Here is a 19,977-nt window from a genome sequence, read left to right as displayed (position 1 = left end):
TTGAGCTTCACACAATCAGCTGTATTATGGTTCCACAGGTTATGGAATTTGCAGTACTTCTTTCCTTTCAGCTGATCTGGTCGAGGAAAAGGTCCAAAGTCGGTCTTCACCATCTTCGCGGCGATCATCTCATCTAGAATCTCGTGTGCCTTGTTGGCATCATATGTATATGTCGCGAATTCAGGTTTAGTGAAGGCCATCGATTTGAGCTTGACAGGTTCCTTGGAGATTTTCAATTGCTTTAAGGCTGGGTTCTTTCTCCCTGTCAGCTCATAAGCGGCGATGTCGCTTTCATCTTCCTCCTCGTCCTCCTGAGCCACTTCCTCGCTGTGATAGTGATAGTAAGGATCATACGTAGCCGGCTGGTAGCTCAGGGCCGCTACAGTGCGATGTTTCCCTGGTACGTATGTGCCTCTGGACGCGTTCTTCCTGGCGTCAGTTTCTCTGAGGAGGTGTTCGAAGCTTCCCACCTCTGTGATGAGCTCTCCCATTGACTGGATCATGCTGCCATGCTGCTTCTTTCGCTGGCGAGGCTCTAGGCCCTTGATCGCCAACTTGATCAATTCTTTCTCTGGCAGGATCACATTTAGCTTGGCCTTCTGAATCTGGAAGCGCTGAAGATAGGCCACAGCGGACTCTGTGGGCTGTTGGGCCATCTGGGTGAGAGAAGCCAAGTCTACCTCAGGTTCTGTGGCCCCGAAAGTCTCCCGGAAAAGCTTTTCCATTGCAGGCCAATCTGCTACAGTTCCTGGCCGCAATTTGGAGAACCACCTGAAAGCAGCTCCTGAGAGAGAAGTGCCAAAAATCCTGCACTTGAGGATGTCATCATTCTGGTACTGGCCGCATTGTACCCTGAACCTAGCCAGATGGGTTGCCGCATTCTCGGAGTCTTCCCCTGAGAAAGTAGCAAATATAATGTTCTTATAGCCCCTGGGGAAAGGCGCGAGCATTATATGCGGCGGGAAAGGTCCCTCATAGATCCCATCCATCTGGGCCCTAGGGTTAGCCTGTCTAATCATCTCCTCTACCTCATCTCGTCTCACATATTCTGGACCCGGAGGAGGAGGAGGTGGTATGGCCGCTGCATGGCGAACAGGCTGCACAGGTATTGCTTGGTTTACAGTCGCTATCCCTTCTCCTATGTGCACAACGCGGTTTGTAGCGGGTTGTTGAAGAGTCACTGCTGGTATGGGCATCTCCTTTGCCAGCGCTGTTATCCTAACCGGATTACCAGCCTGGTCAATCCCATAGTAGCTTCCCGGCAGCTCTTGATATACGTTCTCTGCCCCGTCGCTGTCGTATTGAACGAACGTAGAATCGGACGAGGTTCCAGCGCCCTTTGAGGCCTGGTGCTTCTGCCTGGTAGTCTGCCCACTTGAGGCAGTACCTTTATCTTTGCTGCCGCCGATAACTAGCGCTTGTTCTTTGTTTTTCAGCGGCGTGGCAGCAACAGTTGCGGCAGGTATAGCAGTATGGCTGCTAACCTTCTCGCGCTGGTTCGGTGGCACGTATTTGCCCGAACCGGATGGCTGGCCAAGAGAACCAAGGATAGCATTGGGATCACCCAAGGTCTGGTTTAATACCTCCTTAGCCTGGTTCAGCTCGGCCCTCTGCATGGCAACCTCGGTTGCGAGGATCTCTCCATCTTTACGGAGACCAGCCATGTCAGCCGTTGTTTGCTTTGTATGGTTCGCAATGGCCTCTATTATTCCTTTCTGGCGCTGGTTCTGCTCTTCTGCGATACCTGAAGCCGTTGTGAGATACGCTGGTTTATCTCGCGTATGACCTGGTCGGCTCTCGCATTATCCCTCTCGAGGTCAGCAGCTATTTTCTTGCTGTGGTTTTCGATGTTCTCCAGGATAATTGCAAACGCGACCTCGGAGGAGGCCCCTTCTGGGATAGGCTTCGGAACGAAAGCCTCTCTTTGCACTCTTGTCGCTGCGTTGGAGTTAGCGACAGTGTCAACCGGCTCGTTGGCCTGGTTGTTAGTGACAGTTTGACCCTCAGCGGCGGTCGGACGATTCTCTCCTTTTTCCGTCGACATCTCGGTTGGATGGGGATGAAGAGTGAATCTTTGAGTCACTTGTTGCTCAGAAAGACCACGACAATCCGCGCGAGAATGCGGCTTGTAACTGGAGGTCTTATGCTTTGGGCAGTTAGCGTAAACCTTTTGGTAAGGGTTTTCGCTTGACTTCCCAATGGCTACCGTTCACGAAGAGACACTAGTTGGTCCCACTGGGCGTGCCAAAATGTTCGGCTCCAAAACCAGGTGGCTTGCAAACTGTCTCTTTTGAGCGTGTGATTGCGCAGGCGTGCCAGCACCGTGGGGTGCAGTCGTCGGGGTAGTCCCTTGACCTGACTTCTTCTTCAAGCGACCGTGGACGAGGAGAGCACCAACCTCGTCACGGGGTTCTTCTCTAGCCTTCCGGAGAAGGACTTCTTGCCTTACTGGGTAAGGGCTTTGGTTGTGGTCTCTTGCGTTCACCAAATTGATACTTAGTGTTGTAGACTAAGCAGAGCAATCACTGGGAAGTTGGGAGAAGCACGGGGTTGCGCTAAAGCGTGACTCTAGCTTCGCTGGGTGCGAGGGCGTTACCCTTGCTTCGCTGGAAGTAACAGTGGCGGTTGCGCTTGCAGTCGGCTCGCTGGAAGTAACAGTGGCGGTTGCGCTTGCAGTCGGCTCGCTGGGAGACTGGGACTGTATCGCGGTCACCGGGGTTCAACGAGGTTGAAGGTTTGCTCCTGGGAGGCTTTGTAATCGCTGGGATTGATTGATTTGAGAGAGGTCTTTAATCTGTCCTCGAAACCTGGTATATATACCTAGGGTTTCGACCGCTCCTTGTCGTAGAAGGATTATTGATTGGAGTTTCCTAGTCAATCTCTGTTACTTGATTCCAATAGGACTTCGCTCTCCTCATGGATTCCGGAATAGGCGGAGTTGTAACCCAAAACCAAGTTTGTTTATTTTTGGGCCGCAGGTATCGGCCTGCTGCGCTAGATCCACTGAAGGATATTGCCAAAATTACTTTTGGGCTCAAACAAAACCAAGTCCAAAGACTATTCGTGCTCCGAACCCAAATAGAGGCCCAAAAAGCCTGGTAAGGCCCGAATGCAATTGCTCCTCTGGCCACCACCATAATGACGGTACCGCCAGCAATGCTGGCCGATCAGACAGGCACCAGTAAGAGAGGACCTTTGCGTCGAAGTAACCTAGAACCGGGTTTGATCTTGGGTCCACACACAACCCAAACACAGAGCCAACCATATTGATATGGACACCCAGAGCCAAAACAACAGCTCCCTGGCGTCGTCGCTTCGAATCACCGCCCTCCCGATCACGGTGAAGCTTGTATCTCCCAGTACTATCTCCATCAGAAGCAAAACAGTCTAAGATAGATTCATAATGAGCTTAATTAAACCGGCACTGCTGCATTTCACCGTCGTCATCAATAGCAGAAGACCCAATCGTAGACTTCCGCGAGTAGCCCTTCTCCGAATCCCCGGTCAGATCCACCAACCAAGGCGCAGTCGGTCTCGAGTACGGCCAACATTTTCAGACTTAACATCTCCGAATGCTGAAAGAAATCGGAGGTTAAACACCCAAAAGAGGGTCGTTAAGAGTTCTCGACGTTGAAATCCGGCGAATTTGATCCCGACCGGTGACGATCTTGATGCCTCATAGCGTCGTTGGATACCCAAACCCAGGCGGCTAGGGTTTACAGGCAACAGCGCTCTCGAGGCCATAGTGTATTCTCTCTATCCTTTGATTGAAAAAAACAATATCGTTCCAAATAATTGGTTTGTGTTCAAGTAAATTCAGAATATGTGTCTGACCCAAACTCGAGCTTACTTGCTCTAGTTGAAATAGGGTTAGAATTAGAGATAATCTCGGAGAATCTTAGAGATATCCAATCAATGTAAGATTGCGTTTCCATGTACAACTCTGATTCTATGCCTTGTAATCCTTTATATAAAGAGGCCCCTATTATCAATGAAAGCAAAACAATTTCTCTTCCAAATATCGATTTCCTAAAACATATCAGCACGAAGCCCTAACCCAAAAATCCTAATTTCGTAGCCCTCAAATAGGGTTAGAATTAGAGATATCCAATCAATGTAAGATTGCGTTTCCATGTACAACTCTGATTCTATGCCTTGTAATCCTTTATATAAAGAGGCCCCTATTATCAATGAAAGCAAAACAATTTCTCTTCCAAATATCGATTTCCTAAAACATCTTATCAGCACGAAGCCCTAACCCAAAAATCCTAATTTCGTAGCCCTCAAATTCGAGCAACCACAGCCACACACCTTGAAGCCCCCGGAGCCCAGAACCGGCGGCGGAGTCACCGGAACTAGCCAGAAAAGTACCGAATTAGCCCCAAGAAGAGAAAACGCATCGTTTCCCGGTTTGCAGCCTTCCAGAATTCCTTCTACTGTCAAATTTGGTCACAAACGGAGCCTTAAATCCAGAATCAGGGAATCGGAAAAATAAAGCCCAAAACCGGCCAAAAATTACCGGACTGGCCATCGGAGTACTGCAAACTCTTGAACCGGTCACCCTCCCAAAACTTGCTTGCTGCACCAGCCCAATTCCTGTCAAGCCAGTGCAAAGAAAGAGGGAGCGGCCCAGAGTAGGAAAAAAAAAAGGTGCGGGCCCCAGAAGAAGAAGATGAGGAACTAAAAGAAAGAGAAAAGAAAGAGAGAAAAAAAGGAGGGAGTGGGGCCAGAAGAAGAAAAGAAAGAGGAAAAAAAAGAAGAGGAAGCCCACGTCAGCTAGCAGAAGAAGAAAGAAAAAAAGAAACAGTAGGCCCGCGGCCCACGTCAGCAGAAGCCAAAAAAGAGCAGGAAAAAAAAATAGAGAAGGAAGCGGCCCACTGCAAGAAGAAAAGAAAAAAAAAGAAAAAAAAAAGGCCCCACGGCCCACACTCTGGTCAAAGGTAGAAGAAAAAAAAAAGGAAAAAGGAAGGAGACGGCCCAATTTTTCAAAGGAGGAAGCGGTCCAATTTTTCTCAAGCAAGTAGAGCGAGACACCTAGACTTTGCAATCCCCACCTCTCCATGATTGGGAGCACCAACACCATCTCCTTTTATCCTTTTAATTCAATGTATTTTGCAATTGCCTTCGCGTAGTAATGAATGAAATGCTCCTCACAATGAATGCAATGCTTTCACAATGAATGAAATGCTTTTACTCTCGCCATACTTCTCACCACTTGAATGAATTAGAGGGGTGACACCTCAACCGATTATACCCCCAGTTGTTTGATTTGCTTTTTCGTTTGTTTTATTGATTTCTTTGATATGTATTGTTGGAATATTTAATGATCCGTATCTTCCATTGCTAAAAAAAAAAATGATTATATTGCATCTCTTTTTTGCCGGTCAAATTTACTGGGCACGGTTTTTGACTTCAAATTAACCTTTGTTGAGGTTTTCTAAAATAAAAAAGAACACAAAACTACAATGCGAGGAAGGAACATATATGAAACCTAACGCAACGCAATAGTACCTTTGACCACGACACCATTTTTTTTAGAACTTTCTCCGACATTTGTCGCTTCTCCTAGTCAATCCTAGTTCACTCAAGATCATAATTCTCGAAACAAGGTTGATGACAAGCATAATTCTTGGCTACGCCGGGCGTATGCTATGCTAAAGACGTCCGTTAACGGAGGGGCATTTACGCGGGCAGCTGATTTTCTCCTTGTCCAGTTGACATATCTGGTGATTGTGGATTAAGAGAAAATTGTTGAATCACCTGTTCTTCCGAGAGACCATGACAGTCTACACGAGAGTGCAATCTGTAACTAGAGGTCTTGTGCTTCGGGCAGTTAGCGTAAACCTTTTGGTAAGGGTTTGCGCTTGATTTCCCAGTGCTTGCTATCGCGAAACAACGCTACAGTTGGTCACACTGGGCGTGCCAAAATGTTTGGCTCCAAAACTAGCCTAGTGTAAACTGTCTCTTTTGAGTGCACGAGCGTGCCAGCACCGTGGGGGCGCAGTCGTCGGGGAGCCCCTTGACCTAACTTCTTCTCAAACGATGTGGACGAGGAGAGCACCAACCTCGTCACAAGGTTCTTTTCTCTGCCTTTCAGAAAAGGACTTCTTGCCTTACGGGTAAGGGCTTTGGTTGTGATCTCTTGCGTTCACCGAATCGATACTCAGTATTGTAGACTAAGCAGAGCAATCACTAGGAAATTGGGAGAAAGCACAGGGTTTGCTAAAGTGTGACTTTAGCTTCGCTGGGTTGCGAGGGCGTTACCCTTGCTTCGCTGGTTTGCAGTGTTGCAGGTATGTTTGCTCCGGAGAGGCTCTGATAATCTGTTTGATTGATTGAAGAGTTGTGTGTTCTTTTGTCCTTAAAACCTGGTATTTATACCTTAGGGTTTCGACTGCTCCTTGCCATAGAAGGATTATTGACTGAAGTTTCCTATTCAATCTCCGCTACTTGATTCCAATAAGGGCTCGTTTTCCTTATGGATCTCAGAATGGGTGAAGCTGTAGCTCAAACCCAAGTAGGCTTAATTTTGGGCCGCAGGTATCGGCCCCTATGCTAAATCCCCCAAAGGGATCTTGGGAAAAATACTTTTGGGCTCAAATAGTCGCGCCCCTAAGGGAGGGCACCAAGTGCGAAACCCTAAATTTAGGGACAATTATATATGGACGTTGTGGTCCATATTCTTGCTCTAATGAGGAAGGTAACCGCCAAAACAGGCGGACACGGAACCGAAGAGGTCAACGTGGAAAGAGAAAGGAAGGCAACGCCTCTGGCCATGTTGGTGGCGCCACCAACACTAAGAGTCATCCTAATGATGCTTTCAAAGCGCCTCAATCAATGGAGTCTAAGCACAGAGATGTATGTTCTCGATGTGGAGCATCCGATCATTGGACACACATTTATAGGACTCGTGAAGAAATTGTCACCGCCTACAAAGCATATTGTGATGCAAGAGGAAAGCTCACTATATGGAACAAGAAGATCAAAAAGATGATTTAGAATGAAGGGTTGAAGACTTCAAATCTGACTGGGATCAATAGATCGCCAATTCTGTTTAAGTTTTATTTTTTCAAGAGATGTAATAGGCAATTTCCATATATTTTGTAGTAAATGTCATTGGTTTAGTTTTTCTTCACATAGGCTCATCCAAAATGAGTATGATGTCTAGAAAGGTTTTGAGATAAGTGGTACTTAACCGAGCTTTGCTCCACCGATATCTCTCTACTCACTTGGTCATAATTATTTTAGAGTTACCAAAAGAAGTCAAACGACTACCTTTGTTTTGCATTAGCTATCATTTGGATTAGATTCTCTTAATGGTTAAGAGCCAATGATGTACACCGTTGGCTTATGAATAAAATTTTGAGTTCTTTTCATTATGACTCCATTTTGATTATGAGCATATTACTTTGTGACTACGATGGCTGGGCCATCAATGTTGGTTCAAGGACATGGAATAGCCCAAGTTCCCCTTTGTCAAATGGCACCTTGATTATTGTTATAGAAACTCTCTACGCTCGTAGAGCAAATCGCATCCTATGAATTGCCAACAGATTCCATACAGAAATGCATGTAGAGAATGGAAAAGAGTTCATTTGAACTACCTCTAATGATTACGAATAAAGACGCATATTAGAGAAACATATGTCTCTCTAGTGGATTTTATGTCACCACTATTTGAGCGATTAAATTCAATAAAGTTATGAGAGAAGATCTCTTGGATTTAGACACATATTAGCTTTGTCACGACAAGATTGGTCATCCTAGTCATGATATGATGTTCCGTCTACTAAAGACTTCACACGGACATCCATTCTTTCGAGCGAAACGAAGCATGAACCAAAAGTTGATTCCTGGACTAAGTGTGACCACCGCCGCTGCCTCCGGCACCGCCACCGTCTACCACCATCCTAGGGCTAGCACAGTCCGTATCCATGATGCCATGGATGGCGTCCATCATGGTGATGGCGCTCTAGGTGATGCTGCAATCACCAACTTTGCTTCAAATTGCGTTTCTGACGCTCAGGCCCAACCACAATCCTCATTCGTTGCTTCTAAGGCCTATCGCTCATTTGACAAAGCCCGTTCCTTAGAGAAATTAGGACTGAGACCGTCTTATGCAAAGGATATGAACATACTCATTCTGTTCTTCCATAGAATCCATGGGGATTCTGTGGACTGATTCAACTAACTTGCAGACGTTTAAATATTTCATGATATCGGTTGACATGCAAACATGCTGGTCACATGGTGTGCCATTGTCCACCTGTAAATGCTGCTTATACTACACTACTAGCACGTATCATATGATAACAGGCTCACTCCCCGAATTATCCTATTCAGTCAATTAGATTTGACAATGCTAGAGAGTTTACATCGAAGACTTTCGATGGTTATTGCAACGGAACTGATGTTGGACATCATATTCCCATGTACACACCCAAATGGTCTCGTAGAAACAACTACGATAGTAGCCCAGAAATTGGTAATGCGCATCAATCTCCTTATATCCGTTTGGGGTGATGCAATATCGCAAGCAGCTATACTAATTCGTCTATGACCCACCGCCAGTCAATCTACCCCTGCGTTACAGCTAGTGACTGGGTACAGTATCTCGTACTTATGCATATTTGAGTATGCCATTTATGTGCCAATTGCGCCGCCACAGCTCTCTATGATGGGTCCTTACAGACGAATGGGCAACTACATTGGATTTGAGACTCCAACAATCGTCCGTTACTATGCCCTTGCTAGGCGATCTCCTTACTGCTAGATTTACAGATTGTTACTTTGATGAGACAGTCTACCCATCGTTAGGGGGAGATAAGAAAACGGATGTTCAGCAGGAACGACATGAATTGTGGTGGTCTGTCCCCACTATGTCTCATCTCAATCCCCACTAAAGTGACGAGATCACACATATCTGCTGCAAACGTGCGTTCAAGGATGGATGTCCCTACGAGAGGACGTAGCGCCACCCTACACGGAGGTAGGCATGGCGCCAACGTCGTAGAGAGTGGTACTCTGGTCTTACAGGCCATGGCATCAGCTAGGATGTGTGGGCGGCCCGTGCGTTCGAAGGATACTTTGGCACAACCCAATCCTCATTGACACTCAAAATCCATCTCATGAGATTCTTCCGGATTATGGTTATAATTGGGGGATGCCTCAACGTCAGAAGCTATTCCTGAGAATATCGAGCTCTTTGAAAATTACACTAGTGTACATGAAACGTGGGATAAAAACTTCATCATGATTGATGATGTATTCGCGCATTTCATAATGCATTAGTTTGTTGAGTTAGATGATATCGAACCACGCTCCGTTGATGAATGAATGCCAACGTAGAGAGATTTGGTCTAAATGGAAAGATGCGGTCCAGGTTCAGTTGGATTCTCTAACGAAGAGGAAGGTTTTCGAGCCAATGATGTCAACACCTCCTAACATAAAACTATTGACTAATGGGTCTTCATTAGAAAGCGTGATAAGAAAATGAGATGGTAATCTCGCCTTATGGCGCAAGGTTTCTCACAAAACGCCTTGGAATGAGACAAAATCTCTCATAATGGATATCATTGCACTCCACTACCTTGTCAGTTTGGTAGTTTCCGAATAACTGAACATACAGCTTGCAAAAAATGTGGTCACTACATATCTCTATGGGGATCTAGATATGGAATATACATGAAGGTTCATGGTGAACTTCATTTACCCAAGTCAAGTGGCTCTAGACCACAGAGCACATTTACAAGGAGGTTGAAATGCTCACTACAGTGACTATTTGATTGGGAAGGGATATGCCCGCGCCTTTCTAAGATAAGTTCCGGATTCTATCGCAGTTCATATTAGACATGATCTTCATTGAAGCCCTTAAAGAGTTAAGGGAAACTGCTGAACACTTGAAATCCGAGTTTAAGATGAAGGATCTTGGGAGAACACGATTATGTCTCGGTTTGGAACTTGAGCATCGTATTGATAGATGCCTAGGCGTTTTGACAAGGTCAAACCTTCAAGCACCCCTATGATCGTCCGCAGTCGTGATCCTGAAAAGGATCCTCTTTGTCTGAAGGATGATGACGAAGATGTGCTAGAGGTAAAGGTGCCCTGATTGAGTACAATAGGCGCATTATTGTACTTACCCCAATGCACAAGACCAGACATCTCATTTGCAGTGAACTTGTTAGCTTGGTATAGCTCTGTGCCAACGCGACGCCATTGGATTGGTGTAAAAGATATCTTTCGATACTTGAGATGTACGATTGATATCAGATTGTTCTATTCCTATAGAGAGATGATGGATTCGGACCCCTCACACATCAGGAACGCCGCCAACACTGGCCTGCGTCCTCTATCCCCATCCCAAAACGACATGTGTTTTGCAAGGTTTTGCTGATACTGGGTACCTCTCTGACCCACATAAAGGTCATTCCCAAACTGGTTATGTGTTCACCATAAGTAAGACTGTAATATCTTGGAGGTCTACAAAACAGACCCTACTCGCTAACTTTGAACCATGCAGAGATTATTGCTCTTCACGAAGTGATTCGTGAATGTATATGGATTGGATCCATAATTACGCATGTTCGAAGCAGTTGTGGTTTGAAGTCTATCACAAGATGAGCCTATGAGCATTTATGAGGATAATGCTGCTAGCTTTGAGCAAATGAAGCAAGGCTACATCAAAAGAGACAATACTAAGCATAATCAGTGAACTAGGTTTGATCTGAAGACAGTGTGGCAGACTTGCTCACTGAGTCATTGCCTAAATTCCACTTTCGAGAAACATGTTGGTAGCATTGTTTGCGGAAGTTATCCGAACTCCCATGACCGTAGTCATCAGGGGGAGATGCAGACATCATGGGGAGATGTCTGCATGTATGGTCTCGAAACGTGAAGGGTGTGTTGTGCTATTTTTCTCCTTCAACTGAGGTTATTTTTGTCCCACAGAGTTTTTGTTACTCGACAAGGTTTTTGACGAGGCAACGAGAGGAGCACTACGTTTGGGCGACAAGAGGGAGTGTTCAAGTAAATCTAGAATATGTGTCTGGCCCAAACTCGAGGTTACTTGCTCTAGTTGAAATAAGGTTAGAATTAGAGATAATCTCGGAGAATCATAGAGATATCTAATCAATGTAAGATTACGTTTCCATGTACAACTCTGATTCTATACCTTGTAATCCTCTATATAAAGAGGTCCATGTTATAAATGAAAGCACAACAATTTCTCTCCCAAATATCGATTCCCTAAAACAGTTTGAAGTATATTATTAACATCTAGAAATTAATGGACCATCACTTATACTGGGGCTTGAGATGAATGTATTTATCCCCTTTTAGGTTGATTAAAAAAAAATGTCGACTAGACAAACAAAAAATTTTAATCATCTGCACATTTCTTCTTTTCATAATTCAACTTACGGTTTCAATTGCCAAAGAAAAAATAATATTGTTTACTAACACTTTTGTATTTTTAGTATATTAACACTAACGTGACATAAATTAGTATACAGTTCATAATGGTCTAAAAAATTCACAAACAACTCTTATCACCACACTTTTTTTCTTTTTTTAAATAGGACATCAAGCCTTTCATATATTCGAATATAAATGATTACACAACATGACCTACCCCCGAAAGGGCCACGTCAATATCAAGCCATGCAGGCTACCCTAAAGCAACCAAATGAAATCACTATGGTAATAGGACCAAGAACCAAACCTAGACAATGTTAGGGCAAGAAAAGAAAAGAAAAAAAACCCCAACTTATTCGACGGAACCCAGGACCTCCCTACGCAGAGGGGGCTTCCCCAAGTTCCAAGTAAAAAATAGACAACACTACTAAAAGAGGCCCAAGCCTTAAGGACAGACCCAAGACCTAAACCAGCCATCATAGCCAGCAGAGCCCAATAACGAGGCCCAACAGTTTGAGGAAAAAACCCCAAACCCGAGCCCAGAAACCCTAACCCTGCCTTGCCATGCTCGACGACTTCAGCCTTCCGCAAACCGTCGCAGTCACTGCCGGCATACCAGAAGCAAACCACCAGACCTCCGCCGCCGGTAATCTCCCACGAACGGCCAAACTCTCTTGGAGCCGCTACTCCACCACACCACGAACCCGATATCAGACCCGCGTTGAAACCTGCCCAAGCATAAGCAGAGCCCCTGCGACCACCCCTATCAGCCGGCCAGCCAAAATCCTGGTTTGCCCAAGGTCGATCCAACCCACGAGGCGCACCTCCACCTAGTCGTCCCCATACCGGGAGAATCCCACCGTTAAAATCCCGATCTGGTTCTGGGATTTCGTTCACAGCTCCTCCATGGAGAGAGATGCACAGAAGACTACCCATACTAGAGAATGCCGCACGAAGCCGCCGCCGCCACCCACTCGAGAGGCCGAGAAAGGCCGGAGGCCAATCCAAAACCAAAGTGCAGAGACGCCGCCTAGAAACCCTAGGCAGAGCCTCCCAGAGAGAGAACCCATTCGAATTAACCAAGAATTATTACTCTTATCACCACACTTGAAAATGAGTATTCATTTTAAAGTGGGTAGTACGCTAATAAAGTTTAAAAAAATTGGATTTGTACAAGGTAAATTAGATGACAATAATTACTACACACAAAAAACCGTGATCTAAACCCTAGGATTAAAATGTTAAGCAACTAGCCGCTCACGTGCGATTATATTCTAGGTCGCACAACTACTGATTCGAAAGTGGTTACTATTATTTGGCTAATACATAGAATTTAACAGAACATTTCCTTTTTGAGTAATTAACAATTTTTTTTCATAATTGAGTGAATTTATACATAATAACGTCATGTCGGAATGTGGGATATGTTAAGAAGAATTACTCCAAAGCAATGCATTGCATGCCACACTTTTGATCGACCGCCTGTTTAGTAAATTTATGACACCTGATTGGTTTCCGTTGCCAGCTATCCAAGTGGTTTGCTTGGCTTCTCTTGCCCGTAAAATGAAAATTGTCGAGTAACAGAACTTGAAAATGAGATGATTGAAGTCGATATGCCTAGCCAAATGACTTGAGAAAAGTAATATTAATTAGGCCCCGGCCCACTCATAAGGACCGGGTATGGTGGTTCTCGATATATTCTTCTGCCACAGGTACTAATAGTCATCACAAAATGAAGATAAGTTGTCCATAACCGTGAAAATTGGTGATTTAGAAATTTGGTCGATTTATATGCATGAACTTTTTGTTCCAAGGAATAGTACTCATGCAACCTGATCATGAAACAACAATATCATTACGTCAAAGCATCTGAGACTCAAGTTTTACAACACAGTACTTCAAAACCCAAGAAAAGAAATAAAGAAACTTAAACAGCAATTATAAAGCTATGATTCTTGTCTCTCTTCACGCTTGGGGCCAACTCTGTATTTATCGAGTTACAGTTGGCGATCGAACAAGGCCAGCAGCTCTAGAGAGAGAACTGCTGGCCTTGTGAAGTAAACTACTCCCTCGTCCATACGCAGTATCAGCAGCTCAGTAGAGAAACATATCAGATAATAATTTTCTTCACAGACATCAATCACAGGCGAGAGATATATGAGTTATGGGGGAAGTGAGAAACTACTATAGGAGCTCCTGATGATGATGAGTTTGAAGACTTAATTTTTCTGGAATCCTTTGAGGAAGCAGCTGCAATACTAGCATTTCCTACATCATCGGAAACCTGTGACGATGATGAAGGGATGAAGCAACTAAGAAGAGCTGAAAAAATGGCCATTAATTGGTATTGTGTAGTACGTGGTTTTAGCTGATCGAGCAACTGAGCAAGTTGTATAGAAATGAATCGGCAGAAGATCGATATAGCAGAAGATCGACAATATAGTTCTGAGAGGCCAGGGTAGATATGGATTTGATTGATGATGATCAGGCTGAAATATTTGGGTTGCTGGTCGTTTACTTATTTATAGAGATGGATTCAGATATTACCTGATTGTTGATTACCTTGCACGGCAAGCAAAATCGAATTGATCGAGCGCCATGTGTTGCATTAGTCTTTAATTATATAGATGATGCTAGCTTCTGTCCACTTTCATGTGTAACTATCCATGGCTGCTTTGCTTTGACCAGGCAAAGAGTATATATAGTGACAACGTGTACTTACACGATGTTTGACTACATCATCGTAGCTAGCTAATGGACTGCATGACCGTGCTATGACGTATTAAATAATTGTAAATCGATTTGGATTGAACGTGGGAAAATTCAATTTTTTACTTTAAAAGATATCTTAAGCATCTAATAAGTAGGTGAAATGTATGACACTAAATTCGATCCTGTCCTAATTTTTATATATAGGGAGTTATAATATCTCTTTTGATTATACATTTGATTTTGTATACTCCAGAATAATTTCTAAACATTTTTTTTTTTTACGAGACTAAACATCTGTTTAAGATGAGGAGCAAGTTCATTATATTGGATCCAAGTAGCTGCCCTTAATGGAGCATCACTTTCAGGTAGACAAGACAAACAAATATTCAAAAAACTCAAAGGGCTCATCTGTTTATTATTTGATGTTTAGGTTTGTGGGTTAGTTTTCATTCATCTGTACATTTCTTCTTTTAGCATACTTCAACCTACTGTTTCAGTTGCTTGCCAAATAGAAAAGAGAATAGAAAACTCTACTGTTTCAAATTAAGTACTACACTTTTGTACTATTTGTATCTTAATACTAATGTGACATAAAGAAGATAACAAGATAAATTAAGAAATTCTACATAGCTTACAATGGTCTAGAATATGCCCAACAACCAAATGATAATAGAGTATTGAATAGGCATGTAACTCATATACTAGCAGCTTTTGCTTTTGCTTTTTTTTTTTTTTCAAAAGCTGCTAATACTCTATGGTTAGAGAAATTTTATTTCGATCACAACTCTATTTACTTTTTTTTTTTTTCCAAGATGAAATTTTATTAATGGATCATACGATTGCAATTGTATTGAATAGGTATTCATAACAATCTTTGGAGCATGAGAAAACTATTCCATATAAATGTCATAATCGAAACCAAAAGTTGTTAGTATATGAGCTACATGATTAGTTATATAGGTATGATGAATACCTACAGATTGCAACTCCCCTAACGAATCTTTGATTTCTTCAACAATAATTCACATAATAGAAAGGACTTGATCCTCAGTAGTACAGCCTTGACTACTTCCAAACAATCACTCATTAATTAGAACAACATTGGATACACCAAGTGCTTGGATAATTTCCAACCTAGATTTAATAGCAATTAAGCAACTAAGAATGATAAGTAGAGGACACATTAGCCGCTCTATAGGCAAAGTCAGCCAGCAATAAAATCAGCCTTCTCATGAAGCAACACAGCTCCAATTCTCCATGCAACAAAGAGGAAACATAAGCACCATCACACGCGACACACTTAGATATACAACATACCAGCCATAGGAGGGCACCAACCTACCCTAGCCTTTGTGTGCTGCAGCTGAGGTACTCATACAGTCATACCATGTCTCTAGCTATTAGCTTGAAGAAATTCTTCATACTAGACCATGGTACTACCAACTATTGCAGAAGCATTTCTATCATTATCATTCCATAACTTGCCATTCCTATTCTTCCAAAGACCCCACAAAAGCATCAATAATTTAGCAAAAAGGTCAAATGAGAGGTTGAAGACTTGTTCAAGTAGCCATTCCTTAAAGATAAAAGAAGGGTAATATGAACCTGAATAGAGAAAGGAGGAGTTGCAAGGATATCTTGCACAGTAGAACACCCACCTAGGACATGTCCAACAGATCGACTCAAACTAATAAGAACAAAGGCATCCCATATCACCTGTATAACCCCTCTTGTTTGGCTCCCAAAATCAGTCTGGTACAAACTGTCTCTTTTGAATGCGCGAGCGTGCCAGCACCGTGGGGTGCAGTCGTCGGGGCGTCCCTTGACCTGACTTCTTCTCAAACGATGTGGACGAGGAGAGCACCAACCTCGTCACAAGGTTCTTTTCTATGCCTTTCGGAAAAGGACTCTTTGCCTTACTGGTAAGGGCTTTGGTTGTGGTCTCTTTGCGTTCACCGAATCGATACCCAACGTTGTAGGTTGAGCAGAGCAATCACCGGGAAGTCTGGAGAAGCACGGGTTTTGCTAAAGCGTGACTTTAGCTTTGCTGGGTTGCGAGGGCGTTACCCTTGCTTCGCTGGAAGTAACGGTAGCAGTGGCACTAACAGTCGGCTCCTAGGGAGACTGGGACTGGAAGCACGGTCGCCGGGTTGGTTTGGTGGCACTGACAGTCGGCTCTTGAAGAGACTGGGACTGGAGTGTGGTCACCGGTAAGAGAGGCTGCTCCGGGGAGACTTGGGCAATCGTAGAGATTGGTTGAAGAGTTGTTCGTCTTTGTTGTGTCGTCTTTAGCCTCTATATATAGGCTACTTCAGATTCACTTTCCAAATAGGAATGAAATACTATATTTTAGGCCACAGTTATTGGCCTTTGAATCGAATCAAAACTCTTAATAGTTTTGATATCTAATCGTGAGCAATTAAAAGATTGACTCTGTACATGGCTGGAATATAGGCAAAGATTAATTACCTCTGGAGCACAACTTCCGGATATGCACAGATTGCATGTATGTATCTTCTGTTGAATGTAACAAGGATAATTATATCCTTCCTCAATCTACTCCATCTACTCTTGATTGCAATATATGTGGGGCCCCTTGATAATTCACTTGCATGTATATACGTACTGAAGGATGATAGCCTTCCTCAATTGTCTCACCGTGCCAAAGCAAATTATAAAAGAGATATATTCCTTGTCAATCACAATTAAAGATGGTTGACTCCTTCTCAAACTGTTCACGTCCATTGCATACTCCTTAATTGCATGGGGCAATATCATCCCAATTTGCTCGCGCTCGCGACGTTGATTGAGATATATGTGGGGCCCTGCTAATTACCTTGCATGGTTCGCGTAATCTTGGCCATCTATTTTATCTTCCCGCTTTGCACAGTCTTGACAATCAAGCAAACCACCATTAATTATTAAATATATTGATAATTAAATAGTAAATCGATGAATATCCGGATTTGCCTCAAGATTGCTTGGCCTCCAAGTAGGCTTTATTTAGCCTCAAAACAATATTTTCCGAATTTGTCGAAAATATATAACTTGGGCCACGGATATTGGCCCGGTTTTCTTCGAGTCCCCTATGTCGGGAAAAAATGTTATTTTGGGTTCAAACATTGCCCCCCAGACCTCGAAGTCAAAGTTCCCCGTCTTGACTGAAGAGGTCTTGAGTCAGCAGTCTTGCAATAACGTCGCTCTAAAGCCATTTGCATTGGCTCAATTGATATCACTGGACTGATCCTAGATAGGCCCCTAATTAGGCCATGAAGTATGAATGTCATAAAGTCAACCTGAAAATTTTTATTTTTTATTTTTAGGCCACTGGAATTGGCCTTAAAGAGCTTAAAACACATAAGTCTGGAGCAAGAATATTGGCAGAATAAATTCACCACTTGACAAAATAAAATTTTGGTAAAACCTTAAAAGCCCCAGGTGTGGGCCTTAACAATGATATCTTCTCCAAAACTTCTTTGAAGAGAAATCTCAGTAAGGAGGAAATCCCCTCGAAGAAGATAGAAATCTTCTCAAGGAAGATCTAAGTGAGGAGCAAATGTCCTTGAGGAGAAATCTCAGTAAGCTTGATTTAAATGTGCTTCGCGAACACACATTCCTCGCGAAGGTTTCTCTGATATTTGCCTTGAGCTCGCGAACAAATGCAGGACCTCGCGAAGATTTGTTGACTATCAGCTTGTGAAAATCTCCTTAAGGAGGATCCTAGTAAGGAGCAAATCCCCTCGAGGAAGATCTTAGTGAGGACGAAATCTGAGTGAGCTTGATGAAAGTTCTTCGCGAAATACTGTTCCTCGCAAAGGTTTTTGCATATCAAAACATCAAACTCCTGCAAAGCCACGAATTGGCCTTCGCGAACACGCTCTCTAGGGTGGATGCGCCTTTGGGTTTTTTGGCTGCTTCGCGAAATATTTTTATTTGTTAGCACCTACTTTCTGCCTCATGAAGTCTTCAAACTGCTCGCGACCCTTCGCGGCGATGATAATGGGCTCTGGCTATGAACGCTCACGAACTTACTGACACAGGTGCGCACCTGTAATCATAATGCATGCCCACTCTTACAGAGGCCACGTGCTCCTTGTTTATATATATATGTGAGCAGTGAACATACATAAATGAATCACCGGTCTTCCTTCGCGAACCGTTCGCTTTCATTTCTTCACGAGATGCATGCTTTGCAAATATGTTAAATGCACTGTCTGAGATCATGATTGAATCATGGCCGTCCACGCTATGATACGTGGCCAAGTGAATCCATCACCCTAGCACATGGAGGTGCCACACTTGCTGCACCGCTACAATCCAAACCGCAATTGCTTTACTCAAGCTTAATTAAAAGCATCAATTGGCTATACTGGCTCTATGTTTTCCTATTTCCCCTTAAAAGAAGTTGTCGCCGTTAACCCGAATGGAGTTTTGATATTTAGGCCACCTAGCATCTTCTTGGAATGACACATATCCCAGGAGATTGACATATATATATATTAATCATCATTTCTGACTAAATGAATTATGGCCATATATCAGGAATCATACTACATGTACCCCATTACTGCATGTACACATATTGCCAGGCCTCTCCTCTTCTTGGTTATATGTGTAAGCATACATACATTAATCTCCAGACTTCGATTCCCCATGGCAAATTGCAGTGCTATGTATGTCAAAGCCTCTTCGCTGGCCCTAAGAAACAGTACGGTAGCTACGCGATGTATGTATTGATTCAAAACTGTAACTTTTGATTTCACCACAATTGGTAAATAGCAAACACAGCAGTATGTTTTCTTACCGTTAAGCCACAAGCTGGCAATAAGAAAATTCCATCAAACCTATATTTTGCTCCTGCTGCAATTATAGCCACTGTATTTGGCATATACTAAAGCCACTTGCTGGCTTAGCTAGATCATCTTCCAATAGTGCTTCAGCCATGAATGCAAAGCAAAATGTGATATAACAGACTACTGTGAGGAAACTCTGAAAATTTCTTGGTAGCTTCACTTCGCGAGTTCATACTCCTCTTATGGCATTCACATTTTGTTTCGTATCCAATTCAGAGGCTTCACGTAGCTGGAGTCAACAAACTGAGATGTCCACCATCCTTCAAATATTCTTCTTGCATCTATCTGCTTCCAATGCCACTGTGAAGTTTGGCTTAAATCGTGCCCCAAAATGTGTGCCCCTCCCCCAGCGTGAGCTAGGCACATGTTAAGCCTCTGTTCGTTGCACTTGACCAAGGAGGATTGATATTTTCTGGTAATCCCTCAGGGAAACACTAACATGAGGATTAACAGTTCTGCCCCCTAGGTCTGCACATGTCATCTTTGTAGAAGGTTTCTCTCAGGCATTCCATCAAACACCTTGTGGGCATAGATCATGTTCCCAGACTTTGATGAACGATCAACAGAACAGCAGCCCATAGAAGATTATTTATCAGCAAAGAGTCTAACCAATCACTATTTCCTGGGAATTGAGCTCGATTCTTCGCAGCAGCAGTGGGAGCTGTGGATTAATCTTGCCTGGATATGGAGTCCCCTGGATATCAATCTGCTTCTTTCCTCGCCGACGGGATTATAACTCTCTCTGAAGCTGCTATGGCATTGAGAACCTCCCTTTCTCTCGTCTCTGTCTCGACTTCTGCCACTGTACTAGCATACTGTCCATTAAAGACCATTCGCTGGCCCTATAGATCGAATTCGCCTCGGTTGGAGCATAGCTTGTTGGAAATTTCTGGCGAAGCTCGCTGGCGAGGCCCAGGCGATGTATATCAGTGAACTCCGCTTCACGCGATCAGTGCTTGCTAGAAAGCGTTCGCGAAAACGTTTATCACCAACAGTCGCG

The sequence above is a fragment of the Rosa rugosa genome, chromosome 1, assembly GCF_958449725.1.
Source record: "Rosa rugosa chromosome 1, drRosRugo1.1, whole genome shotgun sequence".
NCBI classification, from domain to species: Eukaryota; Viridiplantae; Streptophyta; class Magnoliopsida; order Rosales; family Rosaceae; genus Rosa; species Rosa rugosa.
The sequence above is the reverse complement of the archived record's forward strand: the minus strand, read 5'-3'. Positions refer to the sequence as shown.